This window comes from Bombina bombina, chromosome 4 (genome assembly GCF_027579735.1).
Source record: "Bombina bombina isolate aBomBom1 chromosome 4, aBomBom1.pri, whole genome shotgun sequence".
Classification (NCBI taxonomy): Eukaryota; Metazoa; Chordata; class Amphibia; order Anura; family Bombinatoridae; genus Bombina; species Bombina bombina.
In genome coordinates, this window is record NC_069502.1 from 1137709461 (window position 1) to 1137736843 (window position 27383).

The following is a 27383-nucleotide window of genomic DNA, read 5'->3' on the forward strand; positions in this document are numbered from 1 at the left end:
TGGATATTTTTCTGGTCCCACTGTAAAGAAATGGACAAAGTCATATGTGTATCATTAGCTATGCTGTAAATAAAGTCACTGGTTATTGTCTTACCATTCTTTTGTTTTTTCAACAAAGGACAAGTAGATACTACATGTTCTTTTTGAGCACAGTATAAACAGAGATTTTCCAACCTCCTTCTAATTTTTTCCTCTGGTGGCAGAGGTCCTCTAAGAACACCAATCTCCATAGGGGTAGCACTGCCATGAGCTCTGTCATGACTTGTTGTGACTTGGTAAGTGTTACGGTTACCCTTAGTCTCGCTGAGAGATGGACCGCTTAGTAGCCTGGATTCCTATTGCTGAAGAGGGGAGAAACTGCTTTCCATAGTATTCTATATGAGTCTCGCAAATGTAGAATAATCCCCCTTAGCTGTAGTACAGCTAGGATACCCTTCTGCCCACAAAAACGAGTCAACGCTGCGATTGAGAGACAACCAAGAACTGAGGACTGGGATGCCCAGCCTGCTTTTTATTTAGGTTACATGCACACAGGGCACTCCCAGGGGGGGAAGCATAAAATCCCCCATCACACATTTAGACAAAGCCCTTGGACAGGCCACCGCAGATAACAAGTACACACAAGAAAACAATTGAGTCCTTCTTATCACCTAGCAGTGAATGCTTATCACAAACTTAATTACAGTACACAATATGCTAGGAAACCTGCCTCAGAAAATAGTTTTCTCAAAACTGAACAGAGTTAACCCTTTATGAAATGATACTTGTTACAGTTTTCTTGGAGCCCTTCTTAGGCGCTGGCTTGGCTGGTTCAGGCATTGCTGCTGGGAAATAAGTTTCTTCACAACAAAATAACTAATGCTTCTGTAACAGTAAGGTTTTCTGGATGGGGTATCATAAGAGGCCCTCTCTGCCCTCCTTTCTCTCAAACGACGATCTAAAGATGTACTTAATTTAATAAGACCCTCAAGGGTATCTGAGATCTCAAGACGGGAAAGTTCATCTTTGAGTGTTTCAGATAAACCTAAACGATATTGATTCTTCAAACTGATTTCATTCCACTGAGAGTCCTCTGCCCACATCTGAAACTCAGTGGTATAATCTTCCACATTTCTCTTACCCTGTTTTAAAGACCTCAATCTCGTTTCAGCATTTATTTGAGAATTTGAGTCTTGATATAGACTTGTTAAAGCAGAAAAAAAATCTTGTAATGAATCCAGGATAGGGTTATTGTTTTCAAAAAACCTATTAGCCCAAGTCCTGGGTTCACCTTGTAGGAAAGATATTGTGGTACATACTTTAATCCGCTCAGTATGATAAGTCTTAGGTCTAAGAGAAAATAATAAATTACAGGCGTTCTTAAATTCCCTGAACTCAGAACGTTTCCCTGAAAAAGGTTGTGGATAATTAATATGAGGCTCAGGTGGATCATGAGGCTTTTGTGTAACAAAATCTTTAACTATAGTTTTAAGTGCAGCATTTTCAGTCTGTAGTTCAGTCACAGCTCTTGCTAAATAATCAAGTTTAAGATAGACATTATTAAACTCCTTTTTTATTTCATTAGGATCCATAATGATAATTATTTCAAAATACGGTTTTGGGCCTGATTATTATGTGGTATTCTGAGCTTTGTATTTCAGTAAACAAGCATTTGCACATTTGTTATAAAGGTTAGCCCTAAAATTAGAGCTTGTTGCTCTTTTTTGTAGTAATCAGAAAACAACTTCTATGTAGCCTGATTAAACAATATGAGACATTTAATATATGATGAATTTATATATTAACTACTGACTTAGGTGTTAATAAACATAAGGATTTATTAATATAATATATATCTTATGTTCGATATATATATATATGTAAACGGAGGCCACAGATGATAAAGAAATACTGACACGCTCAGAATCAGAAATGGTAGAAACAATTGATCCTTTTTACTTCACGCAATCACACACAGCCTAAAATATTTACAAGTTCAAACATTCCACAGACACACAATGTTTGTTTATATTGATTGTTGCAGGTAATAGGATATGCCCAATAATTCAGAATGGTGACAAAAAACAAACAGGTATGATGTTTAAAGGCTTTAGCTTTGTTCGTGTACGTTACCACCTTGAGGACCGTGGTTATTCTGTTACCGCATTGGAGGATCCGTGTCTGGGACAGGCAGCGTGTGTGAATGCGGCTTACTTCCGGGTAGCGGTGAAAAAGTAGATCCGGCCGTTGAATGATCCAGACTCGGTAATGACAAAGTAACGATAAGATCGTAAGAGATTCAAGATGAAGCAAAAGTAAACATAGTAAACCACTTTGCACAGGATACAAGCAATAGGAGACCTGAAATAAGGAAAGCTACAACAGAGTAGCTATGACTTCAATAATCAGGCAGTAAATGAGTGTTACAGGTAGTCCTTAAATAGGGTGGAGACCAAATAGGAGGGGTTAGAGTTAAAGGTATACCACACACAGGGGAGGAAAAACACCAGAAATCAGTGAATAGTGTTAGAAATGTACAGGTACTCTCTTCACATACCATAAATGAGTTACACAGGGTGGGAGAAACACCAGAATTCAGTGAATAGTTTAGCAAATGTACAGGGGCTCTATTTACATACCATAAGAGAGTTACACAGGGGGGGGGGGACACCAGAAATCAGTGAATAGTTTTATTGATGTACAGGGACTCTAATCACATACCATAAGAGAGTTACACAGGGGAGGAAAAACACCAGAAATCAGTGAATAGTGTTACAAATGTACAGGGATTCTATTCACATACCATAAACTAGTTACACAGGGTGGGAGAAACACCAGAAATCAGTGAATAGTATAGCAAATGTACAGGGACTCTATTCACATACCATTAGAGAGTTACACAGTGGGGGGCAAACACCAGAAATCAGTGAATAGTTTTATTGATGTACAGGGACTCTATTCACATACCATAAGAGAGTTACACAGGGGGAAAAAAACCCAGAAATCAGTGAATAGCATAGCAAATGTATAGGGACTCTATTCACATACCTTAAGAGAGTTACACAGGAGAGGAGAAGAGAAACACCAGAAATTAGTGAATAGTGTAGCAGATGTATAGGGACTCTAATCACATACCATAAGAGAGTTACACAGGGGAGGAAAAACACCAGAAATCAGTGAATAGTGTTACAAATGTACAGGTACTCTCTTCACATACCATAAATGAGTTACACAGGGTGGGAGAAACACCAGAATTCAGTGAATAGTTTAGCAAATGTACAGGGGCTCTATTTACATACCATAAGAGAGTTACACAGGGGGGGGGGGGAACACCAGAAATCAGTGAATAGTGTTGACAATATACAGGAACTTTATTCACATACCATAAGAGAGTTACACAGGAAAAGTAAACACCAGAAATCAGTGAATAGTGTAGCAGATGTACAGGGACGCTATTCACATACCACACAAGAGTTACACAGGGGAGGAAAAACACCAGAAATCAGCGAATAGTGTAGCAGATGTATAGGGACTCTATTCACATACCATAAATGAGTTACACAGGGTGGGAGCAACACCAGAAATCAGTGAATAGTATAGCAAATATACAGGGACTTTATTCACATACAATAAGAGAGTTACACGGGGGGGAGAAACACCAGAAATCAGTGAATAGTGTAGCAGATGTATAGGGACTCTATTCACATACCATAAATGAGTTACACAGGGTGGGAGCAACACCAGAAATCAGTGAATAGTATAGCAAATGTACAGGGACTTTATTCACATACAATAAGAGAGTTACACAGGGGGGGGGAGAGAAACACCAGAAATCAGTGAATAGTGTAGCAGATGTATAGGGACTCTATTCACATACCATAAATGAGTTACACAGGGTGGGAGCAACACCAGAAATCAGTGAATAATATAGCAAATGTACAGGGACTTTATTCACATACAATAAGAGAGTTACACAGGGGGGGGGAGAAACACCAGAAATAAGTGAATTGTGTAGCAGATGTACAGGGACTCTATTCACATACCATAAGAGAGTTACACAGGAAAGGAGAAACACCAGACAGCAGTGAATAGTTTTACAGATGTATAGGGACTCTATTCACATACCATAAGAGAATTACACAGGAGAGAACACCAGAAATCAGTGAATAGTATGGCAGATGGTAAAGGACTCTTCACATACAAAATGCTCACTTCAGAAGTGTGAACATATACTATTAGATTTAGAGTTTTGCGTCCAAAGGGGTGCGTTAGCTACGCGTGCTTTTTTCTGGCCGCACCTTTTAAATACCGCTGGTATTTAGCGTTCACAGAAGGGCTGCGTTAGGCTCCAAAAAAGGAGCGTATAGCATATTTACCGCAACTGCAACTCTCGATACCAGCGGTGCTTACGGACGCGGCCAGCTTCAAAAACGTGCTCGTGCACAATTCCCCCATAGGAAACAATGGGGCAGTTTGAGCTGAAAAAAAAACTAACACCTGCAAAATAGCAGCGTTCAGCTCCTAACGTAGCCCCATTGTTTCCTATGGGGAAACACTTCCTATGTCTGCACCCTAACAAGTACCCCGAGTCTAAACACCCCTAACCTTACACTTATTAACCCCTATTCTGCCGCCGCCGCTATCACTGACCCCTGCATTTTATTATTAACCCCTAATCTGCCGCTCCGTACACCGCCGACCCCTATATTATATTTATTAACCCCTAATCTGCCCCCCCACAACGTCGCCGCCAGCTACCTACAATAATTAACCCCTAATCTGCCGACCGCATTTCACCGCTACTATAATAAAGTTATTAACCCCTAATCCGCCTCACTCCCGCCTCAATAACCCTATAAGAAATAGTATTAACCCCTAATCTGCCCTCCCTAACATCGCCGACACCTAACTTCAATTATTAACCCCTAATCTTCCGACCGGAGCTCGCCACTACTATAATAAATGTATTAACCCCTAAAGCTAAGTCTAAACCTAACACTAACACCCCCCCCTAAATTAAATATAATTTAAATCTAACAAAATAAATTAACTCTTATTAAATAAATTATTCCTATTTAAAGCTAAATACTTACCTGTAAAATAAACCCTAATATAGCTACAATATAAATTATAATTATATTGTAGCTATTTTAGTCTGTGAGCTGTAAATGTAAACCTCTGAATGTATATATTAAAAATGGTCTTCTTTTAGTATGTTATCTGAACTCATAACATCTTTCATAACATTTAGATCAGGGATAGTCTACTGGTGGACCAAGAGCCACATGAGGCCCTCTGCGCTGAGTTTTTGTGACCTCCGGGATAAAAAGCAGAACTAAGAATGTATGCCATAGTTTGTTTGTTTTTTGGCCCCAGGAACTAAAAATATGTGATTTGGGTTAGTCCAACTCAAAAGAGCCATGTTAAGGAGAGAACAGACCCTTCAACCTGACTTATATCTTGCCCTGTGGCACTGGAGACTTTGTGGAAATATGTTATTGTGTGTATGATAGCTATAAATTTATATGTAGCCTCCATGTGCTAAGAAGATGACTATTAATGATTTAAATAATTACTTTAAGCAAGCTCACATTTGGAGACAAATTACATTGAAATATGTATGAAGACTGTAGCTCTTTATTTTTTATTTTTTTTGTACAGTTGAATAAAGATTGTAAACCCTCTCAGTATTCTTTAGTTCTGATTATTAAGGCATTCCCTGACTACTTCTGCCAATGATACCTGCATATGGTGTAGAGCATTCCATTTATTACCTCTTAGGCATTTTTTCACAATATAATTTATTCCTCTGGGTCCATTTTCTGGTTATCCCCTAGAAAGTTTGTACCATAGACAAGCAGACAGTTTTAAGAATATGCCAGTAGTAAATGAAAGGACTAAATGAAAAATATAGTTTGTTGAATAGACAAGAGGTAGTGAAAAGGAACACGAGGATTTGGAACATTTTGCAAAACGGGAAACAGTAAAATACATAAAACACATTATTACAAGAGTATTTGCCTAGTGTCTTGTCCTATGTTCAATTCTTGTATAATTCTTAGCTTAAAATTGCCTCACTTACAAAATGTTCACTTCAGAGATGTGAACGTATTCTATTGTGAAATTGCATACTGCCCAGGAAATGCACCCCAAGTGCAATGCACAACCCAAGCTAGTGTTAAATATATGGGCAGGGTAGTCAGCTGGGCCCACTAAGTTTGACTCAGGTCAGGGTGAGATAAGTTAAAATAAACAGTAAAATTTGGAGGAGGTTGAAGCTGTGCCATACGACAGCTATAAATATAAGACTAATAGCAATTATTGATAAGGATTGAACATCACATAGCAATTGACAAGACATTAGAAATAAGACACTGGAAATAACATCACAATAAATACAGGACTTTAACAGCCTATAATCTTATGCTCAATTTACATACATATTAAAAGAGAGAGTTACACAGGAGAGGAAAAACACCAGAAAGCAGTGAATAGTGTTACAGGTGTAACGGGACTCTATTCACATACCATAAGAGAGTTACACATGGGAGGAGAAACACCAGAAAGCAGTGAATAGTATAGCAGGTGTATAGGGACTCTATTCACATGCCATAAGAGAGTTACATAGGGGAGGAAAAGCACCAGAAAGCAGTGAATAGTGTAGCAGATGTATAGGGACTCTAATCACATACCATAAGAGAGTTACACAGGGGAGGAAAAACACCAGAAATCAGTGAATAGTGTTACAAATGTACAGGGATTCTATTCACATACCATAAACTAGTTACACAGGGTGGGAGAAACACCAGAAATCAGTGAATAGTATAGCAAATGTACAGGGACTCTATTCACATACCATAAGAGAGTTACACAGTGGGGGGCAAACACCAGAAATCAGTGAATAGTTTTATTGATGTACAGGGACTCTATTCACATACCATAAGAGAGTTACACAGGGGGAAAAAAACCCAGAAATCAGTGAATAGCATAGCAAATGTATAGGGACTCTATTCACATACCTTAAGAGAGTTACACAGGAGAGGAGAAGAGAAACACCAGAAATTAGTGAATAGTGTAGCAGATGTATAGGGACTCTAATCACATACCATAAGAGAGTTACACAGGGGAGGAAAAACACCAGAAATCAGTGAATAGTGTTACAAATGTACAGGTACTCTCTTCACATACCATAAATGAGTTACACAGGGTGGGAGAAACACCAGAATTCAGTGAATAGTTTAGCAAATGTACATGGGCTCTATTTACATACCATAAGAGAGTTACACAGTGGGGGGGGGGGAGAAACACCAGAAATCAGTGAATAGTGTTGACAATATACAGGGACTTTATTCACATACCATAAGAGAGTTACACAGGAAAAGAGAACACCAGAAATCAGTGAATAGTGTAGCAGATGTACAGGGACGCTATTCACATACCATACGAGAGTTACACAGGGGAGGAAAAACACCAGAAATCAGCTAATAGTGTAGCAGATGTATAGGGACTCTATTCACATACCATAAATGAGTTACACAGGGTGGGAGCAACACCAGAAATCAGTGATTAGTATAGCAAATATACAGGGACTTTATTCACATACAATAAGAGAGTTACACGGGGGGGGAGAAACACCAGAAATCAGTGAATAGTGTAGCAGATGTATAGGGACTCTATTCACATACCATAAATGAGTTACACAGGGTGGGAGCAACACCAGAAATCAGTGAATAATATAGCAAATGTACAGGGACTTTATTCACATACAATAAGAGAGTTACACAGGGGGGGGGGGGGGGAGAAACACCAGAAATCAGTGACTAGTGTAGCAGATGTATAGGGACTCTATTCACATACCATAAATGAGTTACACAGGGTGGGAGCAACACCAGAAATCAGTGAATTGTATAGCAAATGTTCAGGGACTTTATTCACATACAATAAGAGAGTTACACAGGGGGGGGGAGAGAAACACCAGAAATCAGTGAATAGTGTAGCAGATGTACAGGGACTCTATTCACATACCATAAGAGAGTTACACAGGAGAGGAGAAACACCAGACAGCAGTGAATAGTTTTACAGATGTATAGGGACTCTATTCACATACCATAAGAGAGTTACACAGGAGAGAACACCAGAAATCAGTGAATAGTATGGCAGATGGTAAAGGACTCTTCACATACAAAATGCTCACTTCAGAAGTGTGAACATGTGCTATTATGAAATTGTACACTACAATACTTTGGCCACACAATTTTTAAATACTGCATAGCTATAATCAGAATTATCTCTGATACATTTTTGCTTTCCCTTGTCAAATGTGTTCATTTTCTTCTTTGCAGTCATGAAACTTCATAACCAGTAATTTGGTGGAAGAAAGCACTGAATATTATTATATCTCAGCTATGTCCAGAATCTGTAAAATAAATGACTACTAGATATTAAAGGGACACTGAACCCAATTTTTTTCTTTTGTGATTCAGATAGAGCATGCAATTTTATGCAACTTTTTAATTTACTTCTATTATCAATTTTTCTTCGTTCTCTTGCTATCTTTATTTGAAAAAGAAGGCATCTAAGCTTTTTTATTAGTTGAGGACTCTGGACAGCACTTTTTTTATTGGTGGATGAATTTATCCACCAATCAGCAAGAACAACCCAGGTTGTTCACCAAAAATGGGCCTGCATCTAAACTTGCATTCTTGCATTTTAAATAAAAATACCAAGAGAATGAAGAACATTTGATAATAGGAGTAAATTAGAAAGTTTCTTAAAATGTCATGCTCTATCTGAATCATAAAAGAAAAAAATTGGGTTGAGTGTCCCTTTAAAGCAATTTTAGTAATGATGATTTTACAAATCTCATACCTTTACATTTAAGAATGTATCCTGTAAGCCCATAAAGCTCAATAGGTCTAAATATTATTACTGGAGTAACTGTTTTAAGATATTTTACACTGAATATAACAAACAAAAAAACCATCTACCTCTTGGGAAACAGAACAGAATATTTGAATTAAATGTATCTCTTAAAAGTAGGATATAGTTTTATGAACAAAACAAGTGCTATGCACCTCATATTTAAAGGGACATTAAACACTAACGGCTAGATTTAGAGTTTTGCGGCCAAAGGGGTGCGTTAGCTACCCATGCTTTTTTTCTGGCCGCACCTTTTAAATACCTCTGGTATTTAGAGTTCACAGAAGGGCTGCGTTAGGCTCCAAAAAAGGAGCGTATAGCATATTTACCGCAACTGCAACTCTCGATACCAGCGGTGCTTACGGACGCGGCCAGCTTTAAAAACGTGCTCGTGCACGATTCCCCCACAGGAAACAATGGGGCAGTTTGAGCTGAAAAAAAAACTAACACCTGCAAAAAAGCAGTGTTCAGCTCCTAACGCAGCCCCATTGTTTCCTATGGGGAAACACTTCCTATGTCTGCACCTAACACCCTAACATGTACCCCGAGTCTAAACACCCCTAACCTTACACTTATTAACCCCTATTCTGCCGCCGCTGCTATCGCTGACCCCTGCATTTTATTATTAACCCCTAATCTGCCGCTCCGTACACCGCCGCCACCTACATTATCCCTATGTACCCCTAATCTGCTGCCCCTAACACCGCCGACCCCTATATTATATTTATTAACCCCTAATCTGCCCCCCACAACGTCGCCGCCAGCTACCTACAATAATTAACCCCTAATCTGCCGACCGCATCTCACCGCTACTATAATAAAGTTATTAACCCCTAATCCGCCTCACTCCCGCCTCAATAACCTTATAAGAAATAGTATTAACCCCTAATCTGCCCTCCCTAACATCGCTGACACCTAACTTCAATTATTAACCCCTAATCTGCCGACCGGAGCTCGCCGCTACTATAATAAATGTATTAACCCCTAAAGTCTAAACCTAACACTAACACCCCCCTAAGTTAAATATAATTTAAATCTAACTAAATAAATTAACTCTTATTAAATAAATTATTCCTATTTAAAGCTAAATACTTACCTGTAAAATAAACCCTAATATAGCTACAATATAAATTATAATTATATTGTAGCTATTTTAGGATTAATATTTATTTTACAGGCAACTTTGTATTTATTTTAACCAGGTACAATAGCTATTAAATAGTTAAGAACTATTTAATAGCTAAAATAGTTAAAATAATAACAAAATTACCTGTAAAATAAATCCTAACCTAAGTTACAATTAAACCTAACACTACACTATCATTAAATAAATTAAATACAATACCTACAAATAACTACAATTAAATAAACTAACTAAAGTACAAAAAATAAAAAAGAACTAAGTTACAAAAAATAAAAAAATATTTACAAACATTAGAAAAATATTACAACAATTTTAAACTAATTACACCTACTCTAAGCCCCCTAATAAAATAACAAAGACCCCCAAAATAAAAAAATGCCCTACCCTATTCTAAATTAAAAAAGTTCAAAGCACTTTTACCTTACCAGCCCTGAAAAGGGCCATTTGCAGGGCATGCCCCAAATAATTCAGCTCTTTTGCCTGTAAAAAAAAACATACAATACCCCCCCCAACATTACAACCCACCACCCACATACCCCTAATCTAACTCAAAACCCCCTTAAATAAACCTAACACTAAGCACCTGAAGATCTTCCTACCTTATCTTCACCATGCCAGGTTCACTGATCCGTCCTCCGAAGTCTTGATCCAGGCCTCCGAAATCATCATCCAAGCCCAAGCGGGGGCTGGCGATCCATAATCCGTCTGAAGTCTTCTATCAAGCGGCAGCTGAAGAGGTCCAGAAGAGGCTCCAAAGTCTTCATCCTATCCGGGAAGACGAGGATATCTGGACCGGCAACCATCTTGATCCAAGCGGCATCTTCTATCTTCATCCGATGACGAACGGCTCCATCTTGAAGACCTCCAGCGCGGATCCATCTTCTTCTTCCGACGTCCAACTGAAGAATGAAGGTTCCTTTAAGGGACGTCATCCAAGATGGCGTCCCTCGAATTCCGATTGGCTGATAGGATTCTATCAGCCAATCGGAATTAAGGTAGGAAAATTCTGATTGGCTGATGGAATCAGCCAATCAGATTAAAGTTCAATCCGATTGGCTGATCCGATCAGCCAATCAGATTGAGCTCGCATTCTATTGGCTGTTACGATCAGCCAATAGAATGCGAGCTCAATCTGATTGGCTGTGGGGCTTATGTTTTATACAGGGATTTATGTATAAACTTAAAATTTGGCAGTTGGTTTTCTTTGCTGGCTTAGCTAGAACAGGCCAACTGACAGACTGCTTGCGCATTTGTGTAAATTTAGCTCCAGTGTTGTAGGCAGAGGGAAACGCGCACCTTTTACTTGCTGCGTAGTTTCCTCTCTCTGCCGGTCATGTGACTTCTATCTGCTGTCGGATATTCACGGAGCAGAGCGGTGTAATTGAATTCCAGTGTCTATCTACTACACAATCGTTTTAGAGACTTCTGGCAGCCAAATTGGGTATAAGTGTTAGGATAAGACACCTCAGCCTGTCTGAGGTGTAGGGGGCCTGATTTGTTTATTATTTTAAAGAATTTTTGCATAACATTAAGCGGCTGTGGTATTAAAAATTCTTAAAGTGACAGTGTATTTTAAAAAAATTACAATTTGGGGAATTTTTTACTTAGTATTATGGACATCTTTTGACAAATGCTTGTAATGCCTAGAGGCACAAATTGTTTTGCCTATGCAATTCTGTGCTGCATGCTTAGCTAGAACACTTCAATTTAAAGATATTTGTTGCCTGATGAGCCCAATGTTTCTCAGGAGGATGCTGTTTAGGCAATGCCACAGCTTTCTCCTCAAATTTCCCAAGCCTCTATGGCATCACATACAGTGCCCTGAAGTTCCTCTTAGCCTCCCGGAGGAGTTTATTTGCCTGCAGATTTTGCTGCACAGGTATTTTCTGTGGTATCTGCATCATTATCTGTTTTTCCTGGGAAAACGCAAGAGGAAAATTAGATACTCAGATAGTAAGGTTGCTGTTCCACCTTCTGCTTCGCCGGTTGCACTCCCTCATAAGTCTGATGAGGAGGATACGTCGGTAGCCTCTGAGGGTGAAATCTCAGATTCGGACAGTATAATTCCTTCATCTGATACTGAAGAAGTAAACTTCAGATTTAAGCTTGAACACCTTGGTGTACTGTTAAAGGAGGTATTGGCTACTTTGGATGAGTCTGATACTTCTGTCGTTGTCAACCCTAAGAAGTCTAGTAAATTTAATAAATACTATGATGTTCCTTCCTCTGTGGAAGTTTTTCCTGTCCCAGGCCATGTGACAGAGATTATTTCACAGGAATGGGAGAAGCCAGGGATTCCTTTCTCCCAGTCTCACGTATTTAAAAAGATGTTTCCTGTTGCTGACTCCATTAAAGATTCTTGGTGCACAGTGCCTAAAGTAGAAGGGGCTATTTCTACTCTGGCTAAGAGAACTACGATTCCTATAGAGGATAGCTGCTCCTTTAAGGATCCCATGGACAAAAAGCTAGAAGCTTATTGGAAGAAGATGTATGTTCATCAAGGTCTTCAATTGCAGCCTGGAGTTTGTATTGCCACAGTAGCAAGTGCGTATCTTATTGGTGCGACGCCTTGTCTGAATCAATTTTAGTAGAGACTCTGTTGGAGGAGATACAAGATAGGATTAAGGCTCTCAAATTAGCAAATTCCTTTACTTCTGATGCTAACATGCAAGTTATTAGACTGAGAGTTGGTCAGCTTATGTTACCTCTAAGTCCAAGCTTCTGGTGCTTCCTTACAAGGGTAAGACCTTGTGCGGACCTGGTCAAGACAAGAAGAACAGACTCAAAGGACGTCAAAGTAATTTTTGTTCCTTTTGTAACTTCAAAAGTCTTCCTCTCCCTCTTCCAAGCAGGAGCAGTCCAAGTCTTCTTGGAAGCCCAATTATTCTTGGAATAAGGGGAAGCAATCAAAAAAACCCTCAGCTGAGTCAAAGTCAGCATGAAGGGTAAGCCCCCAGTCCGGGATCGAATCAAGTGGGGGGCATACTTTACCTGTTTTGTCAAATGTGGAGACGAGATGTCCCAGATCCTTACAAAATTCAAAACTTTCCCTCAGAGGGGCAGATTCCACCTGTCAAGATTATCTGCAGACCAGGTAAAAAGAGAGCCACTCTTGAACTGCATTCAGGACCTTTCCTCCCTGGGAGTGATTGTTCCAGTAAGGGAAGAGGGTCTAGGATTCTATTCAAATCTGTTTGTGATGTCCAAAAACAGAGGGAACTTTTCTACCCATTTTAGACCTAAGGTGCCTCAACAAGTTTTTCAGGGCACCGTCCTTCAAAATGGAAACCATTTGTTCCATTCTTCCTTTGGTCCAAGAGGGTCAGTTCATGACAACCATAGACCTGAAGGACGTGTATCTTCATGCTCCCATTCACAGGGATCATTACAAATTCCTGAGATTCGCCTTTCTAGACAAACGCTTTCAGTTTGTGGCTCTTCCGTTTGGCCTTGCCACAGCTTCCAGTATTTTCTCAAAGGTTCTGGGGGCTCTCTTGGCAGTGATCAGGTCTCTGGGAATTGCAGTGGCGCCCTACCTGGACGACATATTGTTTCAGGCGCCATCTTTTGAACAAGAAAACTCTCATACAGAGATCTTGTTCTCTTTACTATGTTCCCACGGTTGGAAAGTGAATCTGGAAAATAGTTCCCTTGTTCCAGCTACAAGGGTGGTTTTCTTAGGAACCATAATAGATTCCCTATCTATGAAATTTTTTCTGACGGAGATCAGAAAATCCAGAATTCTCTCCTCTTGCCTCTCTCTACAGTCTACTGTTCGGCCATCAGTGGCTCAATGTATGGAGGTAATTGGTCTGATGCTCGCTTCCATGGACATCTTTCCCTTTGCTCGATTCTATTTGAGAACTCTGCAATTATGCATGCTCAGACAATGGAATGAAGACCATTCAGATCTGTCTCAGAGGATAGATCTAGACTAGTCGACAAAAGACTCTCTCCCGTGGTGGCTTTCTCAGGACCATCTGTTTCAGGGCACATGTTTCCGGAGATCTTCCTGGGTGATTGTGACCATGGACGCCAGCCTGCTAGACTGGGGAGAAGTCTGGGACTCGTTAAAGGCACAGGGACTATGGACTCGGGAGGAGTCTTATCTCCCCATAAACATCTTGGAAATGAGAGCAATTTATAATGCTCTGATGGCTTGGCGTCAATTGTCCTTAGCCCGGATTATTAGTTTTCAGTCGGACAACATCACCTCAGTGACTTACATCAACCACCAGGGAGGAACTCGGAGTTCCTTAGCCATGAAGGAGGTGGCATGGATTATTTAGTGGGCGGAAGCTCACAATTATTGTCTATCTGCCATCCACATTCCTGGAATGGACAACTGGAAAGCGGATTTCCTGAGCAGACAGAGATTTCATCCCGGGGAGTGGGCTCATCATCCGGAGGTGTTCTCCAGGTTAACACTCAAATGGGGGGTGCCGGAGTTGGATCTGATGGCGTCTCAGCAGAACACTAAGCTTCCAAGGTATGGTTCAAGGTCAAGAGATCCTCAGGCCACTCTGATAGATGCTATGGCGGTTCCTATGGACAGCATACCTGTTTTCTCCGTTTGCACTCCTTCCACAAGTTATTGCTTGTATCAAACCGGAGAGAGCATCGGTAATTCTAATAGCTCCTGCATGGCCTCGCAGGATCTGGTATGCAGACCTAGTGAAGATGTCATCTCGACCACCTTGGAGGTTGCCTCTGAGGAAGGACCTTCTAACTCAGGGTCCATTCCTCCATCCAAATCTCGTTTCTCTGAAGCTGACTGCTTGGAGATTGAACGCTTTGTTCTGTCTAAGCGTGGATTTTCTAAGTCGGTCATTGAGACCATGATCCAGGCTCGCAAGCCTGTTACTCGAAAAATGTACCATAAAGTATGGCGTAAGTACCTATATTGGTGTGAATCTAAGGGATACTCTTGGAGTAGGATCAGGATTCTTAGAATTTTGTCTTTTCTCCAGGAAGGTCTGGAGAAAGGGTTGTCAGTCAGTTCTAAGAAAGGTCAGATTTCTGCATTATCTATTTTGTTACACAAGCATCTGGCGGATGTGCCAGATGCTCAATCTTTTTGTCAGGCCCTGGTCAGAATCAGGCCTGTGTTTAAACCTGTTGCTACTCCTTGGAGCCTTAATCTTGTTCTTAAAGTTTTGCAGCAGGCTCCTGTTTAGCCAATGCATTCCTTAGATATTAAGTTGCTATCTTGGAAGGTTTCGTTTCTTATTGCTATCTCATCTGCTCGGAGAGTATCAGAACTCTCGGCTTAGCAGTGTGATTTGCCTTACCTTATCTTTCATGCGGATAGGGCGGTTCTTGGTGCTAAATTGGGGTTTCTTCCTAAAGTGGTTTTGGATAGAAATATTAGTCAGGAAATAGTTGTTCTTTCTCTTTGTCCTAATCCTTCTTCTCATAAAGAACGTCTGTTCTAAAATTCTACCTACAGACAACTAAGGATTTTCTCCAGTCTTCTGCCCTGTTTGTTTCTCAGGAAAGCATAAGGGTCAAAAGGCTACTGCTACTTCTCTTTCCCTCTGGTTGAGAAGTATAATTTGTTTTGCTTATGAGACTGCTGGACAGCAGCCTCCTGAGAGAATTACAGCTCATTCCACTAGGGCTGTCTCCTCTTCTTGGGCTTTCAAAAATGAAGCTTCTGTGGAACAGATTTGCAAGGCTGCAACTTGGTCCTCTCTGCCTACTTTTTCCAAATTTTCCAAATTTGATACTTTTGCCTCGGTTGAGGCCTCTTTTGGGAGAAAGATTCTTCAAGCGGTGGTGCCTTCTGTTTACATCCTCCTGTCTTGTTCTCCCTCCCTGTTCATTCTGTGTCCTCTAGCTTGGGTATTGGTTCCCACTAGTAATTGAATGACATTGTGGATTCTCCATATCTTAGGAAAGAAAACAAAATTTATGCTTACCTGATAAATGTGTTTTTTTCCGGATATGGAGAGTCCACGACCCAAACCCTTTATTTATTACTAAACCTCAGGCACCTATACACCTTTGTGTTATTTCTTTTCCATTTCCCTTCGGATGAATGACTGGGGATTATGGGTATGGTTGTGACACTTCACAGCTTTGCTGTGGTGCTCTTTGCCTCCTCCTGCTGACCAGGAGTGATATTCCCACTAGTAATTGAATGACGTTGTGGACTCCATATATCCGGAAAGAAAGAAATTTTATCAGGTAAGCATACATTTTGTTTTTTTTTAAAGTTTCATGAGCTGTTTAAATATTGACAAAATTAGTGCAAAGTTTTAGTGTCTATAAAACAATGGGAGCTGCCATGTTTTAACTTAGGTTACCTTCTCTGCTGTGGCCAATTAGAGACAGTTATAAATAGGTCACTAGAGTGTGCAGCGAATGGCTGTGTGGAATATAACAGTGTTCTGCACTGAAAAGCTCACAATTTCAGAATGGAATTAGAGGAAAAGGGAACAAAATAAATAATTAAAGAATATTGCAGAGGGGTTTTTTATTTATAAAATATTCATTTTATATTACCATCTCAAAGTGTTTAATGTCCCTTTAAGCAGATGTGTGAGGATTATAGATGGATTAAGGAAAAATTTGATTATTATGTGGATTCTTTAAAGATACCCTTCCTAAACAATAATCGTAATGAGCACTATATTCGTAGCCTGTTTCATTTTTTTTATCCAGTAGTACCTGAATATAATGGCAACTTTGCTACTGCCAAAAAAAAAAATAGTTCACATTTAAAGCTGCACTCACCACAGAATATATTTTAAAAGTCCAAATGTATTTGCCCCGACACAATACTTGTAAAATAAGCATCATCTCAAGCCACATACTAATGATAGGTACACCTGTTGAGTGGTCATCGGTTGTTCATGGATTCTATAGATTTTTTATATGATTTTCTACATACTTTTCATTTGTATTTCAAGTTCTGAAATGTTGTTCCTTAATTGGATGTGGCAGTTTCTCCAGCCAATATTTTCCCTTTAAAGTAGAGTTCATGCTTCAAGTATCCTATGTAAGGAGAGTTTTAGTCAGTCAGTCAAATTGTACTATTTTCAGAAATCCTATCCAGTAGTTGGTTCTACCATTGTTTACTTAGGGTCTGTCTTACAAATACTCCCCACTAATCATATACAATATGGGTCGCTGAGTAAAAAGTATAAAAACACAATTGATTTAATTGAATTGTAACAAATGTTTGAGTTAGTATGTAGGCAAATGTGTATCATACTGAAGACTGCAATTCTTCCATTCAGCTATCTCAGAGTCATAGGCTGCCTGTATAAACATATACATTTAATGCCTCAATGTGTCCTTTTGGTCAACTAATTTAGCTTTTAACTACGTAGCTCTCTTTTTCTTTTCTGCCTTCTTTTTCATGAATGTGTGTGTGTGTCTTTAAAGAAATATGAAATCCAAAAAAATGAATTTGTGATTCAGAAAGAGCAAACAATTTAAAAAAAAGTTTACAAATTACTCCTATTATCAAATTTGACTAGATCCCATGGTATTCTTTGTTGAATTCATAGCTAGGTCGGTGTCCGGAGCACTATATTGCAGGAAATAGTCCTGCCATCTAGTGCTCTTGCAAGTGGATAACATTCTTGTAAAACTGCTGCCATATAGTGCTCCAGACACGTGCACGCTCCTGAGCTGATATCCCTGCTTTAAAAAAAAAATAAAATACAATGTATTATTTATAGATTAATGATGATAAAGAGTCCTAAAAGTCTTGCCAGTGGGTACCCCAGGTAGTTTGTCATACCCATTTGAAAACAATATTATTGCTCAGGATTACAGCATGAACTTTAACTGGTGTTGCCTTTCATCTGGTGCTTTAAATAAACACGTCTTGCAATTCCTGTTCTGTAGCAAGGCAATTTATGCTGACAATGCAACTCAAGTATATACTGTATATCTTCATATCCCCATCAAGATCATTTCAATTGTTATCAAAATGTTAACATTATACTTTCAATGCACTAATGCTAATTTTATTGAGCATTGGGACTTAGGGGCCGATTTACCAACAGTCGGACGGACATGATCCACTGTAGCACTGCTTGTGCAATGACGCCCCTGCAGATTCACGGCTGTGTCTATTAACCCGATCTATTAACCCGAGGGGGTGTCTATTAACCCGATCGTTTCCGATCAGGTTGATTGCTGTCCGTGCCTCAGAGGCGGCGGAGTAGTTAAGGAGCAGCAGTTCTTAAGACCCCTGCTTCTTAACTCCTGTTTCGAGCAGGGCATTTAACATTGCACAAGCAGTTATGGTGAACTGCTTGTGCAATGACGCCCCTGCAGATTCACGGCCAATGGGCCGCTAGCAGGGGGTGGTGAACTGCTTGTGCAATGACGCCCCTGCAGATTCACGGCCAATGGGCCGCTAGCAGGGGGTGTCTATTAACCCGATCGTTTCCGATCAGGTTGATTGCTGTCCGTGCCTCAGAGGCGGCAGACTAGTTAAGGAGCAGCAATCTTAAGACCCCTGCTTCTTAACTCCTGTTTCGAGCAAATCTGAAGGCTTGCGCGAAACAGGTGCATTAAGGGCCATTCTGCCCTTTATAAATCGGCCACTTAGAGTTTACATCACAAGTTGGAGGGTCTGTGATGTAAAGATTCTAATAAGTAATGTTTTGCTCCAAAACTTTAGAGATGTGTGTGCATGCTTCTTTAAGGGATTTTACTAAGGGCATTGGTGGTATAATGGGCAAGTGTTTATGATGAGCTATTGATTTAACTAATATTTATTAGTGTAAATGTGCTTCCTATTACTATTTTAACGTTAAACTGTTTGCGTATGTGCTTATGTTTTTGCTACTTAGGGGCTGAAGTGTCAGACGGTCCCTACACATCTGTTTCTGCGTGAGCCTTCAGGCTCGCCAAAATCAGCAGTTAAGAAGCAGCGATCTTAAGACCACTGCTCCTTAACTCATACGCCTCCTCTGAGGCTGCGGACATCAATCTGCCCGATTGTGTACGATCGGGTTGATTGACACTACCTTCTAGCGGCCGCAAATCTGCAGGGGGCGGCATTGCACAAACAGTTCACCAGAACTGCTTGTGCAATGTTAAATTCCAACAGCATATGTTGTCGGCATTCAGCAATGTCCGCCAGACATTGATAAATCGGCACCCTAATGTCATCCAATATGGCGGCGGTTAATATCAGTGCATTTTGCTCATGCATAAAACCATTGTTATGTTTGGAAAAATTTTGGGGTACTTGTTTATAATTTGAAAATTATTTTTCTGGGTTTTATCAAGTCCTTTTAGCTTTGGAATTAGATTAGAGAAAAATGTCAATGTAAAAGTGTCATTAAAGGGGTGGGGGCATCTGGGAAGCAGCAGCGGCACAGAGCTCCGCAACTTCTGCACAAAAACACAGACTTTTGCTGCTGCTTTGCCTCCCCCGTGACTCCTCTTCTTGCCAGGCTTGGGGCTATTAGTGCCTCCGGCTACAACTGACTGAATCTCCGCCACGCAGGACCCGACACCCGGTCCTAGCCCCCAGGAGGCACATAGCAAAGGCGCAAAAAAGCACCATTTTGGAAGCGGCTCCGGCGATCCTCGTCAAGGTTAGTGCCCCAGCTCTCACCACAGACCGGCCGCACCAAAACTACAAGCATTGCAGCTACTTATTGCTGCTCCGGATCACTCCAGGGCCACTGGCTCTCGACAGAGAGGGTGGACAAGACACCTGACCATAAGTGGGACTTTTCCCCTGCTACCTGCCTGGGGGACAACCATAACCTAAGTGTGAGTAAAAAAACAAGCCCTAAGGGTTCTGCAGAGTTGCTCACTATACACACAGCACAGAGCTCTGCCTTACATCAATTCAGCAAAGGGGTCAAAAGAACACTTCAGATTACACATTATACATCAGTGGCTGGTTTTGCTATCCAGTTTTGAGACCAGCATAGTAGCCTTTCTGGACTTTTTGTTTGGGAACAAGCATCAGTGCCTATATTGACAAATCAAACCAGATTTAATATATATATAATATTTTTTACACTCTCTTCACTGCTTTGTTTTTGTGGAAGTTTGCAGTGTACACGCGGGCTGATTGCTCACTTGCTATAACTTCCTGCAATCCCAATAAATCAATCACGCCACCTTGTGGCTTAGATTTGACGTCACACCTGCCTATATCAGATACATCTCAATTCTAATTCAAGATTGCGCTGGAGCCAGTTTGTTGGGTGTCCTGTGCGCCATTCTTTGGGAGACTAGACTTGTGGGCATAATATCTATACAGCCCCTTTGCACTATATTCTATGAAAGTTGATGAATATTTCCACACATTATCCCAGTCTGGGACTGACAACATGAGCTGCAGATCAAAGACACACAGGAAAGGAGGCTGAAACAGACCGCAGAAAGCCTTACACATAGTTCACAGCAGGAGGGTGAGGGGACCTCCATGGGAGATCGCAATACCTTATTGCAAGAACTCAAAGCTTTCTTTCTGCTTAAAATGGATAATCTGCAAGCAGGGGTGGACACGCTGACCAGTGAAGTTCGGATGTTTTACAGCTGCAGAGCAGAGAATCTCTGGAGTTGAGGATAGGCAACAAGAATCTGAAGTGTCTCTAAAGAATTTATTAAAGCAAAACCAGTATCTTCAAGATAAGGTAGAAGACCTGGAAAATTGCAGGAGGCGAAATAACCTACGCATCATAGGTGTGCCAGAAACTGTCAAAGATAAAGACCTGCTGGACTTTGCAGCCTCTACCCTCCCCTCACTCCTTGGGATGTCTCAAGATTACCAGCCCCTCGACATTTAAAGAGCACACCGCATTGGCCCAGATAGGCACTTAGGTAACTCCAAAGAGAAGCCTTGCCAAATGATCTTTAAATGTTTATTCTATCAAGACAAGGTGGCCATCTTGAGGGCCTATCAAGCTGCTAAAGAAATCAAATACGAAGACCACTGCCTCTTGCTCTTCCAGGACTTTTCTGTAGAGGTGACAAGACGACGCAAGGACTTTGCACCCTCTGAAAAGGGTGGTCAGTTCGCCCTCCTGTATTCAGCCAAGCTCAAGCTGCAGACCTCTTCTGGTCCGAAGATTTTCCACTCCCCTGCGGCGGTGCTGGCCTACCTTTCATCTCAACGGAGACAGGACAATAGTTGGCTGATGTGTTCACTGTTGGGTGTTTGTATATCTAATTCTAGCCTATATTTTGTTGCAAGATGTATTCTGTTTTTCTTTTTCCGGTATTCCTGTTCTTGACACTCCTCCTTCTTATCGACCAAGGCGGTTGAACCCACAACCTAATGCACCATATTGAAAAGGGTTCTTTGCCCCAAGGCTACCAGTATAATTCCCTAAGTGTCACCTCAATACATTTGTTACATATGAGTCGTCTGTTGCGCTCTTCCTTGATAGTTCTACTTGAAGCTGTGTCTCCCGCTAGCTGTTTGAGCTGGATAATCCCCTTTTACCTCAACAGAATCTCTCCCTCCTGGCTGTTCATAAAGTGGTTCACTGTGCCCTGTCTCTGTTTCCCCACAGGTTGTTTACTAGAGACTTCAGCTCTCTGGAGCTTGTGTCCCCCTAAGAGTCTGTCTCCCAACTGCCCTATAGCATTTTCTGGAGATATTACACATATTGACTTAGCACACCCTAATGGTGTGGCTAGGAATTTATGGCCCCTCGCTGTTCAGTTATCCCACCCCATCATGGCCTATGGGGAGGGCCATTGCCCCCCACCTAGAATATCACTCTCACGTACTGATTGGTTTCCTCTCCCTCTAGCCCTCTACATGCCTATAGGTTGCCCTATCTACCCTACGTCTTCAAAGGGACTGCAGTTTGTCTCCCTCTTGTCTTATGTTCTTAACATTGCACAAATGTCTCTCCATTTGGAAATCAATTCCTTGTTTGCACTATATTGACCTTTGTTTGTTTTCTAGCTATTACCAAATGAAACCTCTGGGGCCTCTGGCTTCACCTTCTGCAGACCATCCCTTTGTGCGGTATAACCAACCCTCCTCTTTACCAGTGTCTCACAGTGAGTTTTACTTTATCTGATATGTCCTGGGGGTCTCCCCTCACATTAGAGGTTAAACACATATTATGTACCCTGAGTCTGAAAATGATTGGACACAAACTCTTAGCATGTCCAAAACACCTCCACATAGTACGTCCCCGCACAACACTTTTGTGTTCCCCTCATGGCCTTACCTATTAAAATAATATCTTGGAATGTAGGTTGTATCATTTCCCTTGCGAAGAGAAGTATAATTCTATAACACTTATACACTTTACATGCCGACTTGGTGCTGCTTCAAGAGACCAAATTGACGGCAGAAGAGCATGAGAAATTAAAGATACGTTGGGTGGGTCAGATCCTTTATTCCTCATCCGAAGGTAGGAAGAGAGGGGTGGCCATTTTGGCGGGGAAAGGCCTTTCTATTTCATTTTCACAGATTGAGATAGACCAGAGAGGCAGATACATCATAGCCCTTTTACATACCAATACGCTTACTTACACTCTTTGTAACATTTACGGCCCGAATGAGCCCAATTCCAGCTTTTGGTTGACCTTGTTAGCAAAGCTTTCAGCCTACAAAGCACCGATAATTATGGGAGGGGACTTCAACTTAGCTCAGGCTCTTCCTCTGGACAGGTTCAGGGATCCTACAGTAGCGAACTCCTCACAAAAGCACATCTCTACACATAAAAGAGAAGTGAACTTAATCAGCTCCTTTAAAGAGACATTAAACCTGACAGATGTCTGGAGAGCTCAGATCCCAGATGGGATGGATTGTACATGCTTATCCAAAATGCACCACACTATGTCACAAATTGATTATTTCCTGACTTCTCCTGTTATAACGCCTCAGGTACACTCCACTGGAATAGGACAGATCACAGTCTTGGACCATGCCCCGATCACTCTATTGCTATGACCCACACCTGTGAGGTCGCCCGAGAAGTCATGGAGATTTCCCTCCTATCTCTACAGCAATGTAAACTTCCGCCAACATCTAAAATCCTCCTGGTCACATTATGTCTCTGACAATGACCTACATAGAGTTCTGGCATGCCTCTAAGGTGGTGATGAGGTGCCATATTACAGCCTTCACGGCCCAATACAATAAAAATTATGTCAGAATTTGTGCAGTATTACACAACTCTATACATTAGTCAGAAGATTGACAGAGAAGCAAAGCAGTGGTTCTGGGACTCAGTGCGACTTCCTACCATTTCTGAGAAGCAAAAATCACTGTTAAATGCCCCTATAAACACACAGGAGGTTATTAGAGCCATACAGAATAGCAAATTGGGGAAAGCTCCAGGCCCGAATGGGCTACCTTCCGAATATTTTAAACTTTTAAGTGACGAACTCGCCCCCACTCTGTCCTCCCTATATTCGGCAAACCTACAGGGTACAGAGCGGATGGATGGTTGCTTCTCGGAGGCGAACATCTGTCTGATACCTAAGCTGGATAGGGACCCTACCCCGACATTGTTGTACTGACCAATCTCCCTACTCAATGGGGATTACAAGCTACTAACTAAGATTCTGGCTGATGATTGGTGGGGTTCTTGCCTTCTGTTGTCCACACGGACCAAACTGGCTTTGTGAAGGGTAGATCATCAATGGTTAATATTAGGAAAACGCTAGCAATCACATCACAATATTGGTATAATGCCCGCTCGCAGGCCCCCTCAATGTTACAAGATGCATGTCTTTTAGCGCTTGACGCAGAAAAGGTATTCGACTGGATAGAGTGGGACCACTTGCACACTTCATTAGAACTATTTGGAATCACTGGAAGTTTCGTTGACTTCCTTCGGAAATTATACCTTACCCCCACAGCCTCCCTTTTGGTTAATGGAGGGCTTTCCCCCTCATTTACACTGCAGAGGGGTACCAGGCAAGGTTGCCCCCTCTCCCCCTTGCTATTTGACCTGGCTATAGAGCCTTTGGCCTCATACATTAGGCAGCAGTGCGAGGGCCTTGACGTCCTTGGGCACAGATATCATCTGTCATTGTATGCGGACGATTTGTTACTATTTGTGGGTGACCCCCACAATAACTACAGTCACTCCTTTTCGGGCTACAGGATTAATATCGATAAGTCCGAAGTTACCTGGTTGCAAAACTCACACAACACCATACTGCTAGAATCAGGTCTTAAGGTTATGGGAGGCCTCTTTAAATAATTAGGGATCCACTTACATATTGACCCAACTAATCTGTACCACCTTAATCTCACGCCCATTATTTCAAATATTAAACAACTGTTTTTAAGCTGGGCGGGGCTTCCCCTTTCCCTTCCAGGTAGAGTCCAGCTTTTTAAGATGGTCACCCTACCTAATCTCCTTTATCCGCTGCAGATGTTGCCCCTCCTTCTAACTCTTTAAGACGCTGAGTCACTCCAGGCTTCTCTCAGACATTTTGTGTGGCAGGGTAAAAAATCTTACTTATTCATGCCATCAGGGGGGGTAGGGGGGAGCTTCACCTTCCAAATATCATGTGGTACAATTGGGCTGCCCTATCTAAAATTACGCTGGACTGGCTTGTGGGGAATTAACATTTTACCGTCCCTTAATTAGAGGCTAGCGTTATTAAGCCAATAAACTTGGCGTTTTTGCCCCACGCTGTTTTCAACTCTCTTCCCCAGTTTATCCAAGCTCACATACTATTCAGGAATCCCTTGAGGGCATGGTCCAAGACGTGTAAACTGTGGGGGATACAACACTCAGTTAGTAAATATTTACTGATTCAAGGTAACTTACATTTCCTTCCCGGATACACGACAGAGGTGTTCGCGGCATGGCATCGGCAGCGCATCACTAGGCTCCACCAGCAATTTAATCCATTAACCTTAGAAAATACATCCTTTCATGAATTGCAAAATTTGTATGGCCTTCCCAATGCACATAGGTTTGCGTATTTTCAATATAGACACTATCTATATAAGTTGATTTCGGACAAGTTGCTAATTAGTGAACCCTCTAACATTGATAAATTATGTAATCTAGCTAAGCAAGGTTATTACAAGATCTCTTATACCTATGATCTATTCCTGAGATATTCTGAGGAATCTACAATGCAGGGGATTTTAATGAAATGGTCGGACCATAGAGACCTATTGATAGATTCTGACCTCCTCAAGGCCAGTCTTATGAAAGTACACACTAGTACAATATCTGCAAATCTGAGGGAGACGGACACTCATGAAATTTGTCCACCAATCCTACATTACTCCTAGCCTTCACTCCAAATGGGTTCCAGGGGCTGAGAACATCTGTAACAAGTGTAGATACCCATCTCCTGGCTGGACTCATTTGCTATGGGATTGTCCCAAGTTGAAAAGATTCTGGCATAGAGTCTCATACTGGTTGACAAGGGTGACGAATCAACAGGTGATGCTCACGGCACAACATGTGATATTCCTGATACCTAAAGACAGAATATACAAGTTTGACATTTTCATCACTACAGTCCTCATGCTTGCTAGGTTAATTATTCTAGCAGAGTGGGCTAGCGAGAAAACCCTTCCCTTCCAGCAATTACTTAGTAAGGTACATACTCAGATGCCGATTGAGCAAGCAGACACAAAGGGGGATCCTGAAAAATGAATTAAAAGATTTCTTCACAAATGGGAGGCCTATCTGTTATTTTTACTGCCTAGAGTTAGAGACAATGTCAGTCTGCCATTTAGAAACAGTCTATATATCCTGAATGAGAACCAGAGGTAATTGGTGTCCATCTGAAGTTTAGGTTTATCAAGATTCCTATGACACAACTGTAATCTGTGAAGCCCCCCTTCCAATTTCTAATCCTTTTGCCCCCCCTTCTTCATTCTCCCATGCAGTGGTCTGTGGGGGGTGAGCTGGAGGCGCTCCAGGTTAGTGTTAAATATATATGTTTTTATATATGTAATTCTTGTTTTGTTTCTTTACTGTAACAAAAAACAAAATGTGTGTACAATTTGAATCCTTGCCTATGCGTGGCAAATTGGTGATTGTGCCACTTTTTCTTCTGTAAACCATTTCTGTTATTATGTTGGACTTTGTGAAACCAACGAAGTCTTATGTTATTATATTTTCCTTGTTATTTGTCAAGTATGCGGTGGTTCTTTTGTCCTTGATACACATAAAGTTATTTAAAAAAAAAAAAAAAAATTTCATTAAAGGGACATGAATCCCAAAAAATGTATTTCATGATTCAGATAGAGAATCCAAATTTAAACAACTTTCCAATTTACTTCTATTATTTAATTTGCTTCCTTCTCTTGTTATCCTTTGCGGAAAGGTTAATCTAGGTAAGCTCAGGAGCAGCAAATAAACTAGGTTCTAGCTGCTAATTGGTGGCTGCAGATATATACTGATTGTTATTGACTCACCCATGTGTTCAGTTAGAAACCAGTAGTGCATTGCTGCTCCTTCAACAAATGATACCAAGAGAATGAAACAAATTAGATAATAGAAGAAAATTAGAAAAATGTTTAAAATTGTATTCTCTATTTAAATCATGAAAGAAAATGTTTGGGTTTCATGTGCCTTTAAGTTTTGAGAATTTGTATTCAGAACTGGCACATGTTAAAGGATTATTTAATACAATAGTAATATTATTATTATTATGATTTATTTGTATAGTGATGCACTAGAATTGCTTTATTAACAAATGCATAATAAAAAGATAATGCAATAACACTGGCCCCCAATAAAAAAAATTATGATATTAACAATATTTTAAAGAAGAATCGAGATTAACTGTGAAACTTTATAAATGGTGAAAGCTGTGCTTGAAGGCAGTCTCACCAAGAGGTGTTTTACTATATTAATCTGTGGCACTGGTTTAAAAGCCGCATCACCACCTGCATTGAAGGAAGGTGTTATGTAAAAAATACCTTTAGACTGTATTGAATGGCAATATCATTTCCATGTGTGAACCCAAAATCAACCTCTTTTGTTACAAAACAAAAATTAAACTTGGACATGAATAATAATAAACCTATAGGAGCTGGGAGATTGTGGGTATAGTGTACATGTGTATATGTTATATATATGTATTATATTGTAAAATACAATAATGTGTATTTAAAGTAATTTGTTATTTAAAAAATGTGTTTTAAACTTTTGGCAAGCTCTTTTCTTTTTTAATATCAATGTAAAATAGAAGCATTATTGCAATATACTTTCATTAGCAAAAATCCTTCCAATAAAAGTTAGCGCTGTTTTTCTGCGGCATATGTACATATCCTGTGAGGCCCGTGCACCTGTATTCAAGCACCACACCTTTTCAGAGACTCAGCAGTGACTTGCATGACGCAAATTGCATCTTCAGAAGCAATAAACACCACTTCCATCTCTCTGAAAATATGTGG